This window comes from Dicentrarchus labrax, unplaced genomic scaffold, assembly GCF_905237075.1.
Source record: "Dicentrarchus labrax unplaced genomic scaffold, dlabrax2021, whole genome shotgun sequence".
Lineage (NCBI taxonomy): Eukaryota > Metazoa > Chordata > Actinopteri > Moronidae > Dicentrarchus > Dicentrarchus labrax.
The window spans coordinates 20,498,645-20,522,197 of record NW_026136704.1 but is presented as its reverse complement, the minus strand read 5'-3'; the positions used below and the strand labels follow the sequence as shown (position 1 = coordinate 20,522,197).

The 23,553-nt window shown below is 42.6% G+C and overlaps 1 protein-coding gene across 2 annotated transcripts in view; it reads left to right on the top strand.

Annotated features, from left to right (window-relative positions):
• Positions 1 to 23,553, top strand: part of arhgap35a (Rho GTPase activating protein 35a) — a 62,063-nt gene that overhangs the window by 9,407 nt on the left and 29,103 nt on the right. Inside the window, exon 2 of one of the 2 annotated variants that reach the window (XM_051396898.1) lies at positions 4,416 to 4,545. The exons of the other annotated variant lie outside the window; for it this stretch is intronic. The gene's annotated coding sequence lies outside the window, so the exon portion shown is untranslated. The remainder of the gene's footprint in view (positions 1 to 4,415; positions 4,546 to 23,553) is intronic. 2 annotated transcript variants of the gene reach the window in all.

The following is a 23,553-nucleotide window of genomic DNA, read 5'->3' as shown; positions in this document are numbered from 1 at the left end:
ATCTCCACTGTAACGGCAGAGTTAGGATCACTTTGGTGAGTCGAGTGAGGAGCACAGGGTCCATATAGCCAAGAGGAAAGGCAGCTTTCTTCTCTTCACACTTCGATTCACATTTGAATTGAGTTATCTGTATTGGTGGCTGTGACCTTTTTAAGATGAATTATCAAATGTCTAATTTACCTTTTCAGGTAGTGAGATAGAAGTGATTCACATCCATTTAAAGGTGTAAGGATTTAGTGGTATTAAGTGATTTAGTGACAAATGCTGAAGACCCTGTCTCTAGATCCAGTGTTTGGTTTGGCGATTCTGGGCTACTGTAGAAACATGGTGGTTCAACATGGCATACTCTATTGAAGAGGACCCAATCCCTCTGTAGATATCTCCAGAGCCACAGAAGACATTATACAACTGTTTTACAGGCTGTGTAGTCCTTCCCATTACTAGTAAATTGACGTATAAGGATACGATACAGCATGTAGTACAGAGATATTCATATATTAGTATGGTATTAATTTACTAATATAGTGTTGTGTTATTGTTCAATAGCATTCATCTTTACCATTTGATTCAAAGTGGATCCCAACCAAGAGGAACTGTCCCGCGTACTAGTCTGTAGCTCCAGGAGCTCTGTCAGTGTTTGTTCACACAGCCTGTTGTGTTTTCAGTCATGCAGTTATTCCTAAAAGGCAAAGTAGTTCATCACTAATGGCTCTGAATGACTGATGGCGTATTCATCCTGCAGTAATTGCTGATTAAAAACTTCTTTTGTTCTCAGTTGTTGATCACGTCGGGTCAATGAGAAGACATTAATTCACAAATATCGTTGAATGATTAAAAAAGACATTTACTCGAGCTCCGAGACATTGTGGTATTGGTTTTGGAATTTTTCCTTTCCTAGATCACATGCATCAAGGATTATGAAGTGTTTGGCTCCATTCCTGACATCAAATTTGACAAGCGTTATGCTTTTACACCATTAAAACTCCGCAGACTAAATGGTCCTCACTAACCAAGCTAGTGAATAGACTGAACAAAAACACTGTTTATCCAAAATGCAGCTTTTCCCACTTTGGAACAACTTTACTCATTCCTCTAGTCTACAGTCAAGCCAACACATTCTTAGTCCAATAAAATTGCTTGAGAAAAATTAGTACTTATATTGTTTGAAAGTACTCATGGTAATGCTCTATTCTAACTATATATGTATTGAGTACATCAATTTTGAAATATTACTGCAATTATCTTAAACAGAGTAGCAGCATCTGATAGATTCTATATAGCATTTTACATTGTGTGCCATGCCTTGTGATTGATGCTCATGATTTATAGATGTGACTGAACTTTTTGCCTTCTAAATGCTACAGGAATGCAAATTCATTGTTATTAAGTATCTTTCCTTACATTTGTTCTCATTCCTTTTTTTGGTTTGTATTCCTTATGTTCCAACACACCACAAATACATGGTGACAGAATGGCAAAAACATCCTCTTTGTGACAGAAAGCAGATGTGATTCTAATTTAGTGAAGTACACAATTTAACCAATAGTAGCTTTTAAAATAATGGCTTTTAAGTAAGCTAGGCATGATTCTGGTCATGTTTGTGTCTTTTAATCTTGGAAATGAACATTCATGTCATTATGGGGATGTTGATGCTTCCATTATTTCCACCACCTGCTGTGTATATATTGTGAAAATATATATGCACGTGTCAGAGAGATCAAGAGTCAGAAAGAAATAGTTCAGAATAACAAAACTACATTAAAAAAGTAGGATGAGAAGAATTGTAAGCCATCAGCAGGTGTTGCCATAAACTTGTCAGATCATTTGAGTCATGCTGGTTTGATTGCAGGTCACTCACTGGTTTGTGTGCTATTTGGTAGAACAGACCAAACAAGTCCCTGAGACTAGTTCAACCTGCCCTAGAACCACAACTCAAGGTATTACACACGAGCGCACTTATTTGTCAGACCTTAAGCAACTCTCTTTCAACATAGTCGTATATTACAGTGACTCCCATCCACAATATTTCAACTTTTGCTTCACAACTATGTAAATATATTCTTTCTCTGACCCTAGTCTCTCAGTGTTTGGCCATAGTGGATCAGATTCTAGGAAATTGTGCAACTCTGAGAGTTTCCACGTGCAGATTTTAGACCACAGAGTGGAGCCTACATCTAGGGCCTTGCCTTTTCCTCTCTTCCTTTCCCTGCTCCCTTGAGAGGTCAGAGTTGACAGGAGACATGGGTGGGTGGTGTCAGCCGTCTCCTTTGGGGATTCGGGGGTCCTCAGGGGTCTTGTGAGGTTGGGCAGCAGTTCCAAAGGGGAGGTCGGGAAGCAGCGATGGCAGAGAGAGAGGGGAGGAACAGCTCGCTGTTGTTCTACTTTGTTTGTTTTTTCACATGTCAGTGCTAAAGAGGGAGACGCAGGATGTGGATGGCTAGGGCTCTGCCGCCAAGAAGTGTGTGCATGTGTGTGTATATCCATAAGCAACTGGAACCATGTGGTACACCGCAAGGTCGACATATTTGAATTTTTAAATTGTGATTTAGCAGTATTTTGTATGTTTCTTCTCCGGAAATTCTTCGTTTTTGGTATGCAATTGTCAAGTTTAGATTTCATTCTGTGCCACTTTTCGAGCAAAATGTTGTTTTGGTGCACACTGGGTCCACAACTGGTTCAGAAGGGTCTGTAATGCTCAACATCATGTGTGAAACACTTGTGCTAAGGTTGTGAGAGTTCTGAAAACGTGTTGGGCGGTGCTCCCGGGGCTCCCCAATGATGTACCATGGTAAACAGCTCCCACTGCTTGCACAGCTGGGGCACACTTGACGGGCCTCTGCAGTGCATGTAGAGAGGGAGCAGGAAAGAGGGATGGGGAGGAGGCAGACAGAGAGAGAGGGAGGGCGGGAGGAGAAGGGGAGAGTGACTGGACCGATACAACAGAGGAATGCTGTGAGGGCCTTCAGGGCAGGATACAAACTGCAAAGAAGGACAAGCGAGTGCAGAGGAAACAAGAGCAGAAAACTGATTATAAATGACAAATCCCCAGCTCTTGCAACCAAACAGTGTTAGCTGCTGTATCCTGAGGGTTGGAAAATGCAACAGTAATAGCTCCGACTCCAATCCAATCTCCTGTATGTATTCCGTGTGTGTGTGTGTGTGTGTGTGTGTGTGTGTGTGTGTGTGTGTGTGTGTGTGTGTGTGTGTGTGTGTGTGTGTGTGTGTGTGTGTGTGTGTGTGTGTGTGTGTTGTGTGTGTGTGTGTGTGTGTGTGTGTGTGAGACTATGTTTGTGTATGTGGCCTCCCTAAATTCAGCAGACAGACACAGGAAATTTTGCCCCTCCCCTTCATCCTCTGCCCTGTGCTCGCTGCCTGGCGCTCATTGGCTGTAGGGAAAGCAAGGGATGAGGTTTTGTCGTCTAATCTGCCAGCAGATCGCCACTGATGGGCCTCTGTAGAATGGCTTTAGTAAATTACTGTTCCAGGGAAGGGCAAATCCCTTCTATCAGATAGCAGCTCTCTCTTCATCTCTCCCTCCATTCCAAGTCCCGCACTCTATTTCTCTTCTCTACATCAGCCAGGCTTTGACTTTATCTCTTTATGGCAACCTCCTCTTCTCTGTAACTGGTGGTTTCTACTTCTGTCTTTGTCTTTTTCCTTTGTTCTTTCTTTTTTTTGTAATTTAAATACCTCATGTTGTGCATCTATTTGTCTGTCTGCAGTAGACCTGATTCTCTCTGCCTTGGGGCCTCGCACCTGGAGTGAATGAGATGAGTTGGTGTCAGAAAGAGACGCTCTGTGGATTTTGCTCTAAGGCTACTCATCGACATCAGCACATCACAGAGTGTGTGTGTGTGTGTGTGTGTGTGTGTGTGTGTGTGTGTGTGTGTGTGTGTGTGTGTGTGTGTGTGTGTGTGTGTGTGTGTGTGTGTGTGTGTGTGTGTGTGTGTGTGTGTGTGTGTGTGTGTGTGTGTGTGTGTGAACACTTCCCTCTATCCCCTGGTGTGTCTGTGCATGTTAACAAGATGGACCAGTTTTGTGGGCGGCCATCTTGCCTTGCCCAGTCTGCAACCAACAAGAGATAATACAGCACATCCTGCCACAGTACCTGAAGACAACATTTGCGGATTAGAGGAAACTGGGTTTTTTTTGCATAATGGTTTTAGTTTTGCATACCTGTGTCACAAAAGATATAACTTGACCATGGCAGGAATAAAGAAGATTAGGAAGTGAGATAGCTTCCTGAGAAAGAAGGGAGTGTTTTTGTCTACATGAAACTCACTGTGTGTGTGTGTGTGTGTGTGTGTCTGTGTGTGTGTGTCTGTGCACGCACTTGCCTGAGGTGGGGAATGTTGCCCGGCATGGAAAGCCGAGTGGAGCCAAACTCCCAGTGACCTCCTGTGTTTTTGTTACAGCTACCTCCAACTCTTCCACAACTGCCTAAAACAACATTGTCGGTCTGCGCTGACATATGGCAGCCAGGCACGTCTCATGTCACACAACGCTGCTGTCGCCGTAACGATACTCCAGGGCCATAATTAACAGGTGGTGTATAGGAAGAGGCCACACATGCACACATTTCATTTAAAGTGTGTTTTTCTTGCTGTGCTGTTGTCTCACCAGACAAGATTTACAGCCAGCAGCCTACAGCAGAAATATCTGTTTGGTGTAGGCTGTTGTTGTTGTTTTAACGGTTTTATAATCAGTATGTTTGTTATATTCCAGTTTTGAGTCTCATGCTGGTTTTGATCATGTTCGATGATAAGACATTTAGGCGGAACATGATATACCCAGTTACAGATAACATGATGTCTGTTTGGTAATGCCGCTGCCTGGTCCGTGATGTTTTTGTTACACTCTGATAATAAGCAGACTGTTGAGCCTTTTTCTGGCCGGTGTGCCAATACTGATTCGAATGACAGGAGGACTCGTGTTTGTCGAGCCCCACCCTTCTTTATCGACTCTCTCCCCCTGCAGTCTGAAAGGAAGCATCTGCCTGCCCCTCTGCCTCCCCACTGCTCGCCACACATGCTCTCTCCCTTTTCTCTCTCCACAGCCCACACTGCTATCGCTGTGGCTGCTAGCTATCCAACTCGCACCGATGTCAGAGCCTCTAATCTCCCTAGCATAAAGGCCATGCAAAGGGAATTTATGTTAGCCTGCCACAGGAAGAAAAGGAGAAGCGGGGAATCGTTTGAGCAGGTTGACAGATAAGGCTCTTGTGCTTTCTGTGTGGTGCTTTTTAAGCCATGTTAAGCTGCTTAATTAGACATAATCTACAGACCCCAGACTGAGGCGGAACTAATGAAGTTAAAAGACTCAAATCCCATCCTACCATCACACTCTCCTCTACTCCACACCATCACTCGTGCCTCTCGTTCTCATCGCTACACTCTCCTCCCAGCTGCCTAGCATCACGCTCTCTCCTCCTCGCAGCACACTCTGCCCTCTCTTTCTCCTTACCATCCCACTCTTTCCTTTTAACACCATTAATGTCTTCCAGCACACCCAGACGTTCCATCCTGCCTACATTATAACCTTGAAACCTTACGGCAAACAGCCAGAACTAAATTATCATCAGCTAATCATTTCTACAATTTGCTCTGTGATCGTTTCTTCAGAGCAGTGAAATGTTCCTGCTAAACACCAGCATATCGCCAGAACAAGTGAAAGTGTCGCATGTTGAACTCCAGATAGCACATGACCAACATTTTACCCATAGTACCCCTAGTTTACGCTGTCTGCCTCTAGTCTTGGTGTTGATGAGTGTTTTGGGGCATATTGTCTGAGCAAAGGAAAGCCTTCAGAAAGTAATTTGGGGAAATATGCTTAGAGTCTGTTAAACATGAAGTTACAGCTTACAGCCAATTACTTAAGTTTAGCACAAAGACTAGAAACAGTTAGCCTTGCTCGGCCCAAAATGAAAACCAAAAATCATCCTACCAGCTCTAAAGCTCACCAATTAACACATTATAGCAAATGTGTTTAATCCGTACAGAAATTGCAGTGTGAAACCGACTACTACTACGTGATTTTACAGTTGGTTAAGGCGGAGGCTCTTATTGACTGGGAGCAGTGACTCTCTTGAGTCTGTGCTGGTTGCCAAGAAACCTCACAGTGATGACAAGATTACAAGAAGTCACTGCGCCCGGCCAAGGATTAATCCTGCACATTACTTCCCATAAAAAAAAGAATGACTTCAGTGCTTTATAATATAATGTTATGCTTAATGTGTAATGTGTATGAGTAATGCAGTGCTCATACCACAGTATACATGTAATACCAGTGATAATGTTAAAGGCAGTTTGAGAAAAGTTAGCTTTACAATGAAGGAATCTTGCACATCTAATGAGGGTCTTCTGAGGTAGGGCACTTTGTGATCATAGCCATGGTTGCTATGATCAAAAGTCAAAAGGCTGAAGCCAGACTGAGAACCTGGGGGAAGTTGTGAGTGAACAAGTTACTTGACAGAGTCTGTTGTATTTTAGCAGATTTCCATCTCTACAGCAGCTCTGCTTTTACACTCTTCCTTGCCCTTGTTCTTAAGCGTCTTCCTCTTGCAGTAAGAAGAGGATGTGTTTCTTATGGCAGTAGCACACTTCCCTTTCCTAATCCCACCATGGGGCAAAGCTCTGCCCTGGCCATGTGTATGAGTATTTTATCTTTAGGTGTGTTTCCAATGTTTTTTGCAAGCTCAAAATTCACTTTGTTCATGCTCCAGCTCTTGATGTGGCCCCCCTGTTGTTGCTCTGGCATGTTTACATATCTCTCCTATCTCTGCATCTTGCAGGACCAGCTTTTTTGTCGTGTTTTGAGTTTTCCCTGAAGCTGAACAGCAGTTATTTTTCCTTCACAGAGAAGCAACTGGCACGATAGCTTGTAAGCGCTCGCCCTCTGTCCAGGAGGAGATTGCAGCTGACCATTGTTGGGTTTCATCATCGTCATGAATGCGCTGCCTCGCTGGTGATGGCCTGTCAGAGAATTTTCTTCACCCCATTATCTTTCTGCCTCTCCTCAATGCCCTCCCTTAGCCCTCCTTCCCGCCTCGTCCCTACCTGTAGTGGTTACAGCCTTTAGTACCGTCAAACCCATTCTCTTCACTGTGTCTTGCATGTGTTAGGGCGTATTTACATTCATTTAAATGAGGCGAATGTCAACACTGACTCAACCTTTGCAATAAAAATTCCCTTTAATACTTATCAGCTTTAAAAGCGTAGCAGGTAATATTTTCCTGTTCATATTTATTCTCAAATTCTACCTTTTCCACCCCCCTGCTGCCTCTTTATGTGAGAAACCTCTCCCCTCCAGTGCTGCCCAGTATCATGGTGCTGTTGAGTGGATCTGAGGGCTGCTGAATTCTGGTCTTGCTTGATTAGCCAGTGTGTGATGCTGTAGGCAGCTTTGTTTTGTTGCTGAATGGGCTGTTCCACTGAGAGCACAGGAGACGACGAGGAGCAGAGGAGGAAGGAGGGGATGGCGAGGAGAAGGGTGGAGTGGAAAAAGGAAAAGCAGGAGAATGCTGGAAAAAAAAAGATAAAAGCTAAGGGGGAAGTATATGAAAGCAGAGGTGGGGAGTAGATAAATGAGACTGGAGAAAAGGCTGGAGCAGAAGGGGGAAGAAGAAATGTGGAGAGGAGAGAGAGGACGGTGATGCAGAGGAGAAAAGAAAAAAGGAATGACCTCTCCTCCTGTGGAGAGGGAAGATAACTGTGAGTGTTTAGAAATGCTGAGGTGGACAGAAGCCATATCTTCCACCAACACAGCACCTGCTAGTCTGCCTGCCCCCTCCCATTCATTGACCGACTTTCTATTGTGGGTATTTGTACGCTTTTTTTTCCTTTCCTGCCGGTGGAAGTGTGCGTGTGCGTGCGCGTGTATGTATATGTGTGTGTGTGTGTGTGTGTGTGTGTGTGTGTGTGTGTGTGTAAAGACATTAATATGCATACAGTTAGTATACCATTTTTGTTTCAGCCCATAAGATAGCAGCCTGAGATTTTGTGCTCGAAACATGTTAATACTCAGACACGACAAATCCCCGAATCCCTGCACTGCACCACTTTAATACATGCATGCTTTAATAGCTTTTCTTGTAAAATATGGAAGGAGGTCTGTGCTGTAGCTTCTCCCCCCAGTGTCTGCACTTACATATAGTATCAGACACATTTTCTGTAAACCTGTGGGCCCAGGAGCACAAATGTTTTAGAAGTCAGTGAAGGATTGGATAGTCACAGTGCAGATTCATTTGGTTAGTGAGCTGGGTTTGGCAGGTTTGGGATGGCTAATATTGAGGTTTTTTATTCTTTAATTCCTATCCTATGAATTCAATTTCAGGTCCGTATTTGTGGACTATATAATATTTCACTAGACTCAATGCTGCTAACAACTCACCTTCACCAGGGATGGGAACTGATAAGATTTGGTTGATACCAAAACTATTATTGATTCTGCTTGGATGGATCGGGCAGTTTGGAACCAGTTCTCGATTGGAACCGGTTCTTGATTCCCATCCTTATACTTTCAGCTTTGAATCCTGGGGAACTTTCAAGGTGTAAAGCTTAAAAAGATGTGGTGTTCCTAAAATTTTACTTGGCAGATTCTGACAACTGTCTTTACACTTGCAACTACCGAGCTACCTGCCAGACTGCCCATTAAAAAAAAAAAATCATAAATGGGGTTTCATTAACAAGACAACCTTTAGCCAATAGTAGAGTAGTTTAGTTGTTTTGCCAGCTCACACAATTAACGATAATTAGCCAGAGGCGAGAAAATGGTGACAGTTGTCTTTATAGCCAGTGAAATAGCTGGCTTAACCTTTCACTTGCTACAGCTTGTTAAGAGACGGTTAATTATGTAAGTTATAATAAAAATGGTGGCTCTTGCAATATGAAAACTGCACTCTATTAATTTGTGACTTCAATATAAAATCATTCAACCCTACTATATTATCCCTATTGGTGCCTAGAGGTGACAGTCTTTAGTACCCTTAGTACTGCTTTAAGACACAAATCCTCACCTGCTCTCCCAACCCAGCTCATCCCATCGTCTGTCCGCTGCCCGTCCGATGACTAGACTCTGTGTTCATCTGGGCATAGACAGATGGAGGATGATAAGAGAGAGCCCAGAAAATGTGGATTAGTTTTCCATTTTAGTATGAAAAAGAATGATTTTGTGCTGTCCAGGCCTTTCTTCCAGAGATGTTTTGTGTGTGAGTATGTGTGTAATTCTGTACGCCCGTGCCATTTGTGTATGTTATGTTTTGTGGGAGCAGACTGCGTTGTCGATGAAATAAAGCCCACTGTGAGTGTTGACAGTATTGGCTTGTTAGCACTGATGGGGTGGATGAATGCTGAGCTTGAATGGGAAGGCGGATCTGCAGTGTTTTCGTGTACCGCATGTGTCTGAATTCTGCAAATCTCTCTTGATAAATTCAAGGTTGTACACTAAAATGAAAATATGACAACGATAAGCCCCCTTGAGCTCCTTCTTTACCATCTCTGAGCCTCACTTCCTCTTTCACTGACTTTCTCTTTCTCTCATTCCTCTGTCCAATAAGTGATTCATCTTTTTCTATCTCCTCTTATTTTTCCTGGTCCTGGAAACCCTCTTGCTTCCTTTATTGGTAACTCTATATATTTCCACTTCTCCCTTCTTAACAAATGGTCTGTTTGATAGTCGATTGGAAGAACACACACTTGCACACATTCATTCACACAGAAGCGAAAGACTGAAATAAAGAAGCCCCTTATCTCTCTTACCAGAGACACTTCGTTCATGTGCTCGCATGCAGATGAATAATATATGTGGATACAAGCGGGTACGCAAACACACACGCAAACACACACACACACACACACACACACACACACACACACACACACACACACACACACACACACACACACACACAGAGTAACCGATTGGTGGTGATCCTGACATGGGCTGTTGTATACGGTGTGTTTGTGCTCTCTGTAACACACAACTGTCTGTCTGTGTGTGTGTGTGTGTGTGTGTGTGTGTGTGTGTGCGCGTGTGCTCTGCTGACTGCTGTCACTGTGGAGGGATGTAGAGTCTCCAGGGGCATGGTGATGAATGGGAGTGTTGTCACTAGTCAGGTCCAGCTGCCTTTGTGCTGTCTTTATGCTGCATGTTCTCCTATTATACCACAAGCGCTGCATGTTTGGTGTGTCTGCACAGAGAGCGAGCGTGGGTGGGTTTTCTGTTAACGTGGCCTGAATGAAACAATTCTTATGTTTAGAGGGTGTAGAGATTGTTCACGTGCCGCATGTGCGTGAACAAGGTGTTAACATGTACGACATTTCATGTGGGCATGCACCTGTGTGGACGTCTGATTGCACCAGATCCAACAATCCCCTGCTTCAGACAAAATATCTGTGTTCTCTTCATTTGCATGGATAATTGTGTGTGTGTGTGTCTGTGTGTCTGTGTGTGTCTGTGTCTCTTGGCTCGAAGTCGGTAAGAAAGGGTGTCTCCTGTGCCGGCATGTAGATATGTCGGTGTGTCAGCCGTGGGCTCTGAGAAAATGCTGTCAAAGCAGGAGCAGAATAATTTTCCTCCAGACACATTCATGATACGGTGACGTGTGTGCATAAATTTGCCTTCCAGTAGACTAGCTGTATGGTTTACAGATAGTGTGTGATATCAGAAAACCCATAGTTGAGTATCGAGGGGGGGTTTTTCCCCTGCCGTTCTATACATGGATACTGGTCCCACTGGGATTTCTCTTAGAGGACCCAAGTATCCACACTACCCACACACTACATTACCCACACTTGTACTGTATGTGGAGATTTGTAGTGGATTTATGTCTTTATGCACATTAATCCGGTTATGATTCTTAAGCGGGTGTGGAAGCTGGTGGTTCTGGGATGGTAAGTTAATGTAGAGCCTTGTGACACTACACAACGATGGAAGGTGTGATTATCTGATAACTATAAGCATATACTATACCCTCTACATATGATGTCTAAGCTTAAAAGATAGTCTATTCATGTTTTATCCCAAATTTAAAATCGTGTATTCAGAAAACTGCCAAAAATATATATATAATTTTGTGTCCAACCCAAAAGCCCGTCTGACTGATCACATCATTTTTGCCACTCAAATCATGGACAGCGCCAAGTTATCTTTTTATATGTTTTCTCCGTCTCGGCGGCAATGCTCAGAGCTGTCGTGTTCTGCATCTGAGGAAATAAATACAGTTACAGTCTGAAACGCCACTGACAACATTTTCTATGGAAGCTTACCCGTGTTATGGTGATGTGTTTTGGTTTCTGGTAGAGTCAATGAGAGTATAGCATGACTGTGCATAAATAGTTAGGATTATGGTCTGGCAGTGTCTAGAGGAAGTGCTGGGTATGTTTTGAATGTTACTGTGAGGCGTCCAGTTCAGTGAAACTCCCTATCAATGTAGATTCATGCCCAATAGATACCTTACAGAGTTTATCTTTCACTTTCTTTCATGCTGTGATGGAGAAATTTATAGAAAGTCTTCTATTTTCCTCTACCTCTGGAAAATCAGGTAGGCCTTCATTCTGTTTCTCTATCACAATGTTCACTCCAGCTTTACCTTGTTGATGGTGCACAGCGAATATACTGCAAGCCTATCATACAAGACTGAAGAGGCAACATAGAGGACTTGCAGGTTTTGCACTGCTACTCCTACAGCACCAAATCCCAAGATTTTGTGTGCTTACCATGTTCCAGGTTCTTCAACTTCCTGTTAATGCCCTTGGATTTGAATATGCGGCTGTCATTGCAGCAGGTGGAGGATAGCCTGATACATGGGGAGCAGGGTAATTTGCATGTTGTACATAGGTTTTGTCATTCGTTTGAATGTAGCTTGTGGGAATGCTCCACACCTACCTGACACATTACAATACAGGATACTTGTCATTTTACACTGTTTACTCTGCACCTTGTTAATTTTCAAGGATGATACTGAGATGAGAGACCGAAGTCAGACTAAACCAACTCATTCCACTGTTTATTTTGCAAAGCATTTAGTGACACAGGTGATAATAACAAAATTACAGCAGGGCTTTATGTTATTGTCGGACACATAGACACACTCTCACCTCCCTGTGCTTCTTCAAGGATCTAAATGGGAATCTGACTGGAGGTAAACATGTCATTGTGTAGAGCAGCCCAGCAAACAGACAGCCTGACAGCCCAGTTAATGGGGAGATGAAGGGATAGGGTTTAATAGGCAGCGGAGAAAGAACAGTAGATTTATTTAAATAGGGCAATATTTACCAGTCTGGACAATGTCAGATTGTATTTAAATTGGCCTCGCGGTTCCTCGTTGTGTCATTTGTCTTAAAATTCGTCTCATTTAATTCCGCTCATTCATTAACATGCTCCCCTGAATGTGCCAAGAGTTTGATTTAGCTTCTATCATAAGTTGTTTCTACTGAGGCAAGAGCCTCACTTGAAAACCTAAACATCAGAGTGGATTGTGGGATTGGAGCCAGCAGCAGCCTGCTGTTGCTGCCATGCGTAACCGCTGAAGGATTTTAAAGGTTATTGGACGCTAGGTAGTGATATGTAGGTACACCGTTTTAAATCAATGAGGTTTATAAAATTAAATGTTGAAGATATGTTCCCGGCTGCTGTGTAGACTATTGTAAGATAATCTTTCTCTCTCATAAAGGTCTGAATAGATGTAGTAACAGTTTTCAGTGTGAGACTCAGCTCGACACTTTCCCTTTCTTTCACTTCCAAGGGCCTTCTAAAGCTTTCTCTTCCTCTCTCCTCTTTCCACCGCCATGGCAGCAAGTCTCCAGAGTCCAATAGGAACAAGGCTTTATCTGGCTTAATTCGTTTATTCCTTTCTTTCCGGCCTTTTTTCCTCTCCCCTTCCCCAGTAGATTTTATCACTTTGGATATTTGGTTGTGCCCTCCTGCTATGTGGGTTGGCTTTATGAATGAGCCCTCTCAAGGTCATTTGGTCAGTGTGCCTGTCGAGGCTTTCCACACGCAGCTCACACATACTTCCTTTATCTCTTGTCATAAAGAAAAAAAAAAACTGAAACTTGTTGACTGGCTCACACACTCCCTCCACCCCCCACCCGCCCCTTTTCTGGTCAAATCCCCATGGAGACAGGAGAGAAAGAAAACGAAGCAAATTGAGCCGGAGAGATTGTAAGAGAAAGGGAGAGAGATAAAGACAAAAGAGAGAACCTTAAGTCCCCTGATGTGTGTTGAGTGGATGCTGGCAAAATAATCCCTCTTTACCTTCACACGACAATCACAATAATGACCTCAGCCTGCGCTCATCAATAGACAGACTTGTGTCATCAGGGGGACAGGTGGGGTGTGTGAGACGGTGTGTGTCTGTGCAAGTAGCCCCCTCCTTTTGTCTGAGATCAAGGATTAGAAAGGCTTAAAGATGGTACGCCTAGCTGGGTGTGCGCATTTGTGTGTCTTTGTGAGGTTAGCGTTATCTAAGATGACGTCAGCACTTAAAGGGACTGCTGTTGAATTTGAAACTCACCCAACTACAGAGGCTGCAGTAATGTTGACTCAGTGCAGTGAATGGGATTCTTTGGAAACAGAAACATATTCTTTGGTTACATTTCTGCAAGTCATGATAGTCTCATGATGAACACTTTATTTTAACCCCCCTATTTAGCATTTATGAGCAATATATGAATACTTTCAGTGAATTGCTTATAGCACACTATATTATAGTTTATCAAGAGACATGAGGACACGATTACATTTGTCAACAGTTATATCTCCTATGACACATCCATTAATAGTGTATAAGCAATTAATACATTATTTATAACACAGTATAACATAGCTGTTGTCATATTTAGTGGCGATTATGCACATGAACCAATCACCCAATCACAGTGTGTCTAAAAACATTTTTAAAACTCAGGAAGACATGTTGAGCTTGATCATGAAGATAATAATGGGGAAAAAAATCTAATTAAAGCTAAAAAGGACACTCAAGGTCCACCTACTATATTTCCTACAGAGCTTTTAGCTGCATCTTCAACAGCTGAAGTTTGTAATGCGGCGTAAAGAAGTATTTGTAGATAAATACTTCATTAATTAATGTAGGAATAATACTTAAGATAATTGTCTTTTTTTGTCATATCATTCATATAAAAATGTCCCTATAATCTTCCTTTACTTACAATATAGTGTGTTAAAAACCATGTAATAACTGTTAATATGCTTTTTATTTCACCAGAATATTTAAGTTTAGTTTAATACATGTATTAGAGCAAAAATCAGCAAGAAAGATTGCACACTTTTCCCCCTAAGGCAGAGGTCCTTGTTTTGCCTTCCTCAGGCCTGTGATGTCAGAGAGAATTTGGAACCGTATCAGCTAACCTGATTGGCCAGTGGGCTCATACGAGAACCCTGGGATATGAGGTAGTGAGGAGCAACAGTGCCAATCACAGGGGAAAGAAGGGATTGGTGGAGAGAGGAAGGCAATAGTGGAAAGGAGTCTTGGCATCATCGCTAAGTAGAAGAATTTAATAGAGAGTGTGTGTGTGTGCGTGTGCGTGTGTGTGTTTTCATGGGGTGGTAGGTTGGGGGTTTACACTTGGAGTAGAGCCAGGAGAACTGCTTTAAAATCCAACCTGGTTCCTTTCCTGTTTCAGCTGAGAGAATAGTCTAATTCTCACCCCCTGCCTTTTCCTGAGACATTTTCTTCCTCTGGGCCTGGAGAGGGAAAAGGGCAGGCACAGCATAGAAACTAGTTTGTGGAAGAATAAATAATATAGTATACATGTAACTTTTCGAAATGAGGAGGAGGAGGAGGTCAACAGAGGTCAAGATTGATTTATTTTTTTTCTGTATGGCTTGTGGTCTGCCATTTTATTTATCACATTTCAACAATTGTACAGTATTGCAGACTATAGCTCAGACCTCTAGTCTGTTGCCTCTGAGACTCTAAGCTGCCCCACAGCCTGTTTTAACAGATCCAATGTACTAGTCCAGATTACTCTTGTGACCGCTGGTGGCCTCCAGATGCCATTCTTAACTCAAGCAAAGGTTTATGGGAGGGGACAGACCTCTTATCTCAGGCGTGTACAGAATTATTATTTAGTTGTTCAGACTAATTCGTTGTCCTGTCGAGAGTTAGATGTGAAGATCAGTACTGGTCATATCTTCGTGCTTATTATTGAGCTGATGGTTATCTTAAATTAGCATTAAGACTGGTAGCATGGGGAAGCAGCTAGCCTGGCTTTATCCGAAGATTAAAAAATATGCTCACTGGCACCTCTTTAGTTGGCTATTGACATAGTGCTGGGTGGTATGGCCAAAACTTTCTATCCAACCCACAAATATAATATATAATACAATTTATGAATTATTCTGCAAACTGCAATGTAGTAAAAACAATGAATAAAGATATGCCAACAACTTAGACATTGCTTCCTTTTCAAAACAAAATATTAGTTGTATAAACACTATAAATTGACATAAGCACATATTTTTTGTATTCAAAGAGATACTTCTCAAATGTTTTTTTGGGTACATGAAAAATTCATATCATATGGGAAGTTAAAACCGGTATACTTGTTCATCCGGTGTATCGGCCAGCACTGTATTAACATTGTATCGTGTTTATCTAATCGGTACACAACCAAGAATGTAAAAATTACATGTCTCATGTTTGAAGACTGCTTCCATTCTTTATGCCAAGCTAAACTAACTGCCCTGCATAGCTGTAGCTCCATAACTAGTGTATATTACGACGTTTCTGCTCCAATAACCAGTTAAAGAAAACAAGAAAGTAGAAAATAGCATCATGTCCTCTACAGTGAAAAAAGACGAGCAGAGTTGAGTCTGATGTCTTTATACAATTTCAGTTTCTGCTGTCTCTCCTGCACAAGGACACAATTACAAAATATCCTGTACCTGCAGTGTTAATCTCACTGTGGTAAAAGCTGACTCTTACCCTGAAAGGCTGCATTCCTCTGACCATACAGGACCAACTGGGCGGTGGACACCACTAAGTGAGCCTCGGCAGGCACAGCTCAGCCTTGGGGCTCTAATACTGCTGCAGCTGCAGGCAGATCAGTGCAGAGCAGCAAAGTTTTGAGCTGTAATGGCGCTCCAGTGGCTGTCTGGAGACTGATTTAAAATGGATGACCAAGCATAACCCCTGTAACCTCTGGACAAGCTGCCCCAGAGCCTGTCAGCTTCCCCCACTCAGACTGCAGAAGGTTCTCAGAGGTGACACTCCCACATGCACTGCTTTGAGAGTGCTAAAAGGTGATGTGTTTACATATGCATACTGTGTTAGAGCTTGCAAGCTACATTAGACTGCAGGAGATATACTGTATTTCAGCCTACTCGCCACTTTTCTCATCTCATTTATTCATCTCTGCACCTGAATCTGGCTCATTTCTTGTCACAGAAAAGACAAAGCAGAGGCTATTTTAGTTAGGAGCTATTAAAGCATGGAAATGGTTTATTTGTTTGGCTTTCTATTGCCCCTGCATGAATTGCACTTTGGCAGAGCTCGCGGGAGGGCAGAAAGAGAGAGTGGAAGCTCTTGGAAAAAATGAAAGCGGAAGAGGGGAAGGGAGGGGAGGAACGTTAGGGGGGGAAAAGCCTCTGTAGCCATCTGCCTTTGTGCCAACAGTTGGTTACTGTGGCAACCAGTAAAAAGTCATTATCTTTAATTTACACTGTGGCAGGTTCAGGTGTTTTCAATTGTATCATTAGCTTTTTTTTCTCTGCAGTGACTCACCCATCTTTGGCAGCGGTCCTCCACTTCAATCTGGGGCTCTTCACTCCCCCCCCCGTGTCATCCTTTCTTTTAGTGTGCTGTGATTCTTTCTTTATGCTGCCTCACTTGGAGATTTAGGGTGTGTGCATATATTTGAAGCACTTGTCTGCCTCCGTAAGGTTATCCTGTTCCTAGGCCATGTAGCATGATGCCACCGTGCTTTTAGATGGCGAGGAGTATTGATGGATGACACAATGACAGATCGAGCAGAAAGTGACAAGAGAACAATTTAAAGAGGAAAATGACAGGAGCATAAAAATTGAATGGTAGCGGAGACAACTGCAGGGGAGGCGGAGGGCAGAGAAGTAGAGAAAGTGGTTGTCTGCTGCTCTTAACAGGGGCTTGTATCTTTCATGTTGAGGCTTGTCAGAGCGGCAACAGCGAGAAGTGCAGATGAGCGATCGTAAAGTAGCCCTGTCTATGTACCATTAGCCAACCGCAAGTGCTAAGCACTTACCAGAAGCTGCTTGTGTTAACCTCTTCTCCTCCCCCAACGCTAACTCTCTCTTGCTCCCCTTCTTACCTCACTTTGCTGGAAACTCTTCTTGTTCTCTCATAATATTTTTCATTGCCTCATTTATGATTTCAGACACTCCCTCCTCCCACATTGACATCTAGCAAACTTTCGTGCTTTTCTTTGGCTCATTTCATCTCACTCTTTTATGCTGTGGGACACCCAAGTTCTTGAAAGGTTGCATTTACTGATGGAAAAGTTTCTTTTTCTTTGAGCCACTTGAAATGAAAAACACAATTTTGCTCTGGTGTCTACAAACAATACAAACCTTTCAAAAACCATTTGTAGTTTTCAAATCCCCTTTATTATAACGAGCAGTTTCTTACCTCCATCGCTAGCTCAGTCAATTGGTTTGTGGGTACAAAAAGTGTCCAATTCGATGAATAAGTAATTACACAAACAAAGCCAGTATTGGGATGTTCTGTTTACTACTATTGTTTGAATCTGGGCTGTGCCTTAAGCCTGTCAAAACCAGTTGGCAGTGCAGTGTCCAGGCCGTACCTTTTATTACTGCTGGCTGCTTTATTAGCCTTCCACATAGCAGGGAAGGATTGAGGGGATTGACTGGAGATGCGAGTGGAAGTGGCACCTATTGACTAGTTTGTCTTGTGCTACTGGCAGGTTGCGATGATGCTATAAGGATACTGCCGCTCAGGCCAGCCCATTAGCACCTAGGCTCCACACATGAGAACATGACAAGAACAGACTGCAAACGGCGCGGCATTCACGGCCTCGCAGCACCATTGCTCCTGGCATGTACAGTGTTTTCCAGCCAGCACTTTTTCTGAGCTTACGCTTCCCAGCATTCTGTAGAAATTGGTTTATATTTTCTTCCATTTCCCTCTTGGCCCATCCTTGTTCCTTCATTTCTGTCATTTTCAGATTTAATTGGGTCTCAAGAAGACCGCAGCGCCTGAACATTTCTCTTGGCGTAGAAGAGAATAAAAAAAAAAAAAAACAGTTTATTTAAACGTTTGCTATTTAAGCAGAGAGCAGGCCAGTTAGAGGGCATGTGTGAGATGAGAACGTGCCGTATCTACGTTGGAGCATATGGTGTAGGTGTTTGGTGTGTGTGTGTGTGTGTGTGTGTGTGTGATGACCATCTGTCACCTAGTAACAGTTTGGGTGATCACTGAATGATGTAAGATCTCCCTGTAGGGGATCATAACACCTTATTATATACAAAGATTGCAGGTTACCAGATGGAAAGACTTTAGCAGCATAATCCTTTTTATATTTTGAGTGCTGATCAGAAAGCAAATTATTGTGTTGCTTCAACTTCAGAGTAATAGATATTCAAATTTCAAAGTCTTGGCAGTTAAGAGTTTCTAAATCTTGTGTATTTATTGTAATTTATGTGGGAGTTAATTAATGTCTCTATTTGATATGTAACAATGTAAGCTTAGGCTGTGGCTAATTGTGCTTAATCAGAATTGTATTTACTTTGGGAGTGTAGTGTGTTAAAAGGCCAAATAAAGCACTTTTCTAGCTACTGGGGTATCACCACATTAAGGAACGCAAATGAAATATGGCTGCACATATTCCCGTTTTTTAAAGTCAGATCTTCCATAGCAGCCATTTTGCACTAGCTATTCTCTGCTGGTCTTCCACTGCCTGAAGCAGGAAGCAGGGGATGCACAGGTGAATCCAGCCCATATGCTGCTCAATGGAAACTTTCCATCTTAGTAAGGTAAAACAATGGAAGCTGTGTGGCTACAATCAAGTAATCGTTGCAATCAAGGCTTGTGCCGTAAGTTAAGTCTGGCCGTGACAATCTTCACAGCGGTAGATAAAGTGATAAAAATTAAACTCTGGTGGCAGCAACGCTCTGAGAGCGTGCACAGCTTTCCCAACTCGGTCACCATCTGGAAAACACACCCAGCACATCTATTAGGCACCCACTCTAGCTAAGGATGAGCGCTCCACTGAAAAATGGGTTAATAATGACAATTAAATTGACGGTAGTGTCAGCAGTTGATCTGTCACTTACAAATCACTTTATTTTATGTGGATTGCTTTTCTCTGATGGGAGAGGAATTGTGGTTTTGAATATTGAGTCTGGTTGTTGAAAATATAAGAAATGGTGTATTGTTTGTTTTATTAATATATTTTCTTACTACATGAAGCCTCCTCAATGGTCAAGAGTGCAGATTCATCTGGTGTAGGAAATAAAGAAGAGAAAGTTCTATTCAGTAGAACTGTACTACTCCTTCGGCAGTATGAGAACACAACTCCTTTTCTGGTTTATGAGCTCTTTTTATTGAGGAAATCTATTATGCACAGTCTGATCTTATTTGTACACAGAGAGGATGTGCTGGAAGCAATTTTCAGTTTACACTAATGCACCAAGACGTGTACATTAACACAGATAAATTATAATAAGAATTTTTGTTTTGTTTTGAAAAGCTGGCATAGGTATGAAAATGATATCCAGGTCTCGGTATTGAAAGATGAAGGGCATCCCCTGTTCTGAAATGAAACACACACACACACACACACACACACACACACACACACACACACACACACACACACACACACACACACACACACACACACACACACTCCACTGCTGTCAAACCAATTACACTAGCAGTTAGAATTTGAGGCTCGTTCAGGTGGAAGATTAGCAACTGGGATTGAAGACCCATCACCCAATCCCCTTCCTCTAAGAAGAGAGCAAAATGCTGTCATATTTAAGCACAAAACTGGTGTGCGTTTGTGTAGAAACACACACCAGTGTGTTTCTCGCCGTCTCCTGTTGAGTGTATTGGACATATTTGTGTACAGTCTATATCTGTCTGTGTTGCAGCTGTTTGTTTGTGCTGTTGCATAGAGTTTGGCTAGGGGGACAGGACAGCTGTATTGGATGTCTGAATGTGTGTATACAGTTGTGCTGATGCTGACAAGCCTTCTAGCAGGGGAGCAGGGATCAGATGTATGCTAATATCACCAGCAGACAGTCTGCTAGTCTGACAGGGGCTGGGCCACAAGGTTAGGTCCTACTGCAGGAAAAGACGAGAGAGAGAGAGAGAGAGAGAGAGAGAGAGAGAGAGAGAGAGAGAGAGAGAGAGAGAGAGAGAGAGAGAGAGAGAGAGAGAGAGAGAGAGAGAGAGAGAGAGAGAGAGAGAGAGAGAGAGAGAGAGAGAGAGAGAGAGAGAGAGAGAGAGATAAGGCGGAGGAATATGGGGACAGGGAATATAGGAAGAATTAGACAAGGGCCAGGGGGCATTACAAGAAATGAAGAGTAAGGCAGTTCATGCCTGGCAGAGGGAATTAAGTGGGAGGGAGAGTAGAGGCCCACACATGAGCTTTTGTGCCAAAGGAAAACACAGGCTTGTCTGTCTTTCCGACCGTGCACGTAAAGCAACAGTTGTTGTTGTTTATGTTGTGTAGCCTGTTGAACAGGGAATTTCTGGTAAATGTTTCCATGTACCAAAGGGCATGTCGAAAACGCAGAGCTTTGGTGTTTGGTCCACCAAATCCCAGGCAGTCACACTTCATTTTTCACTAATGATTATTTTCATTATTAAGTATTCCATCTATATATATATATATATATATATATATATATATTTCAATTTATGTATCTGTACGTCTATAAAATGTAAAACAAACAAAAATTTGATATCTTGAAAGTTTCCCTAGCTCAAGATGACGTCTTCAAATTGCTTGTTTTGTGTGACCGACAGTCCAGAACACAAAGATATTCAATTTGCAATTATATAAAACAGTGTAAAGTGAACCCTCACATTTTACAAGCAGAAACATTCAGCACTGTTTCTTAATAAATGAAGTAAATGTAGTGAATGAATGTAAACACTGTAGTGAATGTTCATTTGAGTTGCTCAACAAAACATTGAATCGACCAATGATTTCAGCTCTTTAAGCGCCATTTAGAAATTAATTATTGTCTCAGACGAAAGTGAAAAAGATCATCGTAGAATGAGGTTTAGTGGAAAAATAAGAAAGATCACAGATAACTTCACAGAAAACTCGCGTGAAGGTCAGAAAACTGGTGTTTCAGAAACACTGTAGCCTCTTACTTTCACTTGCTTGCTGTCAGCTTGGAGAGAAACAACCTTATCAGCGAAGAAGCTACCGCACTGTGAGTACTTGTGCATTGTGTGTGCGTGTTTGTAAGGGCAGATTTATGTGGCGGTAGTTCAAATTTAAAGCTGTCATTGTCCATGTTTCCAGCAGATTATATTTAGCTGTGCTATCAGTGAGGCCTTCTGGCACAGCTGAAGAGGTTAAACCATAGGGACACACTCCTTCTCTGCCCTTCTCGCTTTCTCCTTCCACTCTCAAAATAGGCTGTCCACTCCTTCAAGATCCTTTCTTTATCTGACTTAAGCTTTTTCCTCTGTCTCTGCTCCTTGAACTGGTCAGTTATAGTTAGTTATATATAGTCTTATAGTCAGATTAGCCTGTGAATATGATCCTCTCTGCCCTCTTCCTTCTGTCTTATTCCCGATATCCTGCATTCTCAATTGTTGACTGAGTGTTTGTTTACAGTCTTTGTCCCTCTCATCCTTTTTTCCTGCCCTTATCCTGCATCCTTCCTCCTTCTGTCTGTCTGTCCACCTCTCTCCTCAGGGGGTCTACCAGTAACTGGCCCTCTATCTCTGCTGTGCCAGGTGGAGAGAGGAAGTGGAAGTGAACTTATAGCTGAGAACCTGGCTTCATGGCAGTTGCACTTTTTAGGTTACTGTAATACACAAGTAACCTAGGACCTAACAGATGGCAGGGGAATGAATAACATATACTGTATGTAAAATGGAAAAAAAATATTCAAAGCTGCGAAATTGTTAATAATTTACTTCATGCATATATACGTATGTGTTTCTATGTCAGTGCGTCTGTGAGCACACTGTACACAAATGTGCGGTGTGATAGAGCAGCAGTAGGGGGATTTGTTGTCTGCATCTCTGTTTTTTTTTTCTCTTGTGGTTATATCACCATGCCATCGGATCATGCTAATGCACGGACAGCGCCACTTGTGATCCTCCAAATGGAAAGATGCAAATAGCCGTAGCTAATCCACAGTGTCCATAATCCCAGTCACAACTGACCAGCTCTCCTGGATCAGGACCTGGATGTATGACGGCTGTTTGGATGCCACATTAATATTTCTGCGTCATTTGTGTGCAGAAATGCATTTTGTATAACATCTAGGTCGATTGATTCAGGCTGTGCCGAGCTTTTGTGGTTAGTCTAAGTGTTTTCTTCTCATAGGAATAATTTATTACTGTTGGATTTGCTCCTGTGCTTTGGTTGGTGCGTTTTGTTGGCGTGGTCACATGCGAAATGTATTAGCAATGGTGCGATCGCAGTGTTTATGTTTATTGTTGGTGCGTGTACAAATACAAATTTCCACACTCTTTTCATCTTCTGTATTTCCTGTTTAGTGAGTGATAGATGGATGTGTCGCATAGGGAAGAGACAAATGACTTCTGTTTTACACTGAATACACTGCATCACACAGCACTTCATGTAAAGTCCGTTAAATGTGGTGTGTAGAGGCAGATAATTATATATTTATTATATTATTTGAGTAATTGCCTAACCCTGTGTGTACATCAGTGGTTATGTGCTATGTATTTGCATTTGTTTTAGACCTGTCTTCATCAGCAGTCATATTATTGTATTATATTATGTACAGTCATCAGTGTTTTTATACCCTCATTTAGTGAGAGAGCACAGCCTGAACAGGAAGTGGTGTCAGTGTAGGGACTGGCCACAGCCCCATCCCCTGCCCACAACCCTAGTTTCTTAACATTGACAGTATGTTCCTTACTAATGGACAACAGGTCTCTGGGGGAGGCGGGGGAGAAGGGGGGAGGATGAGTGTGGGAGACAGTGATGGAGACAGAGAAGAGTTAGAATGAAAAACATCTTGGCAGATGGAGATGGGAAATCTATATGATGAGGATAATGTTGTGGGTGAGAGCACGAGAGACAGAAAAATAATAAGGGAGCGGAGAGCGGAAGTACAACTGGTTGCAGACTTACATCATTTAGAAGGAGTGAGAAAGAGACGGAAAACATTTTTTGGACCGAAGCAAAGGGAGGGCCAACCAGCCTCGTATCCCAGAGAACAAGGGAGAGAAGGATTTTTTCCCTGCTGCCTCTCTGTCATCATCATCACCACCATCACACTGCTTCATGACTATTTCATGACCTTTGTTTCTGTCAACTCCCAGCCTTCCTGAGTGTATAATACTGTACAACCAGAGGGCTTGCTGGGAAGCCA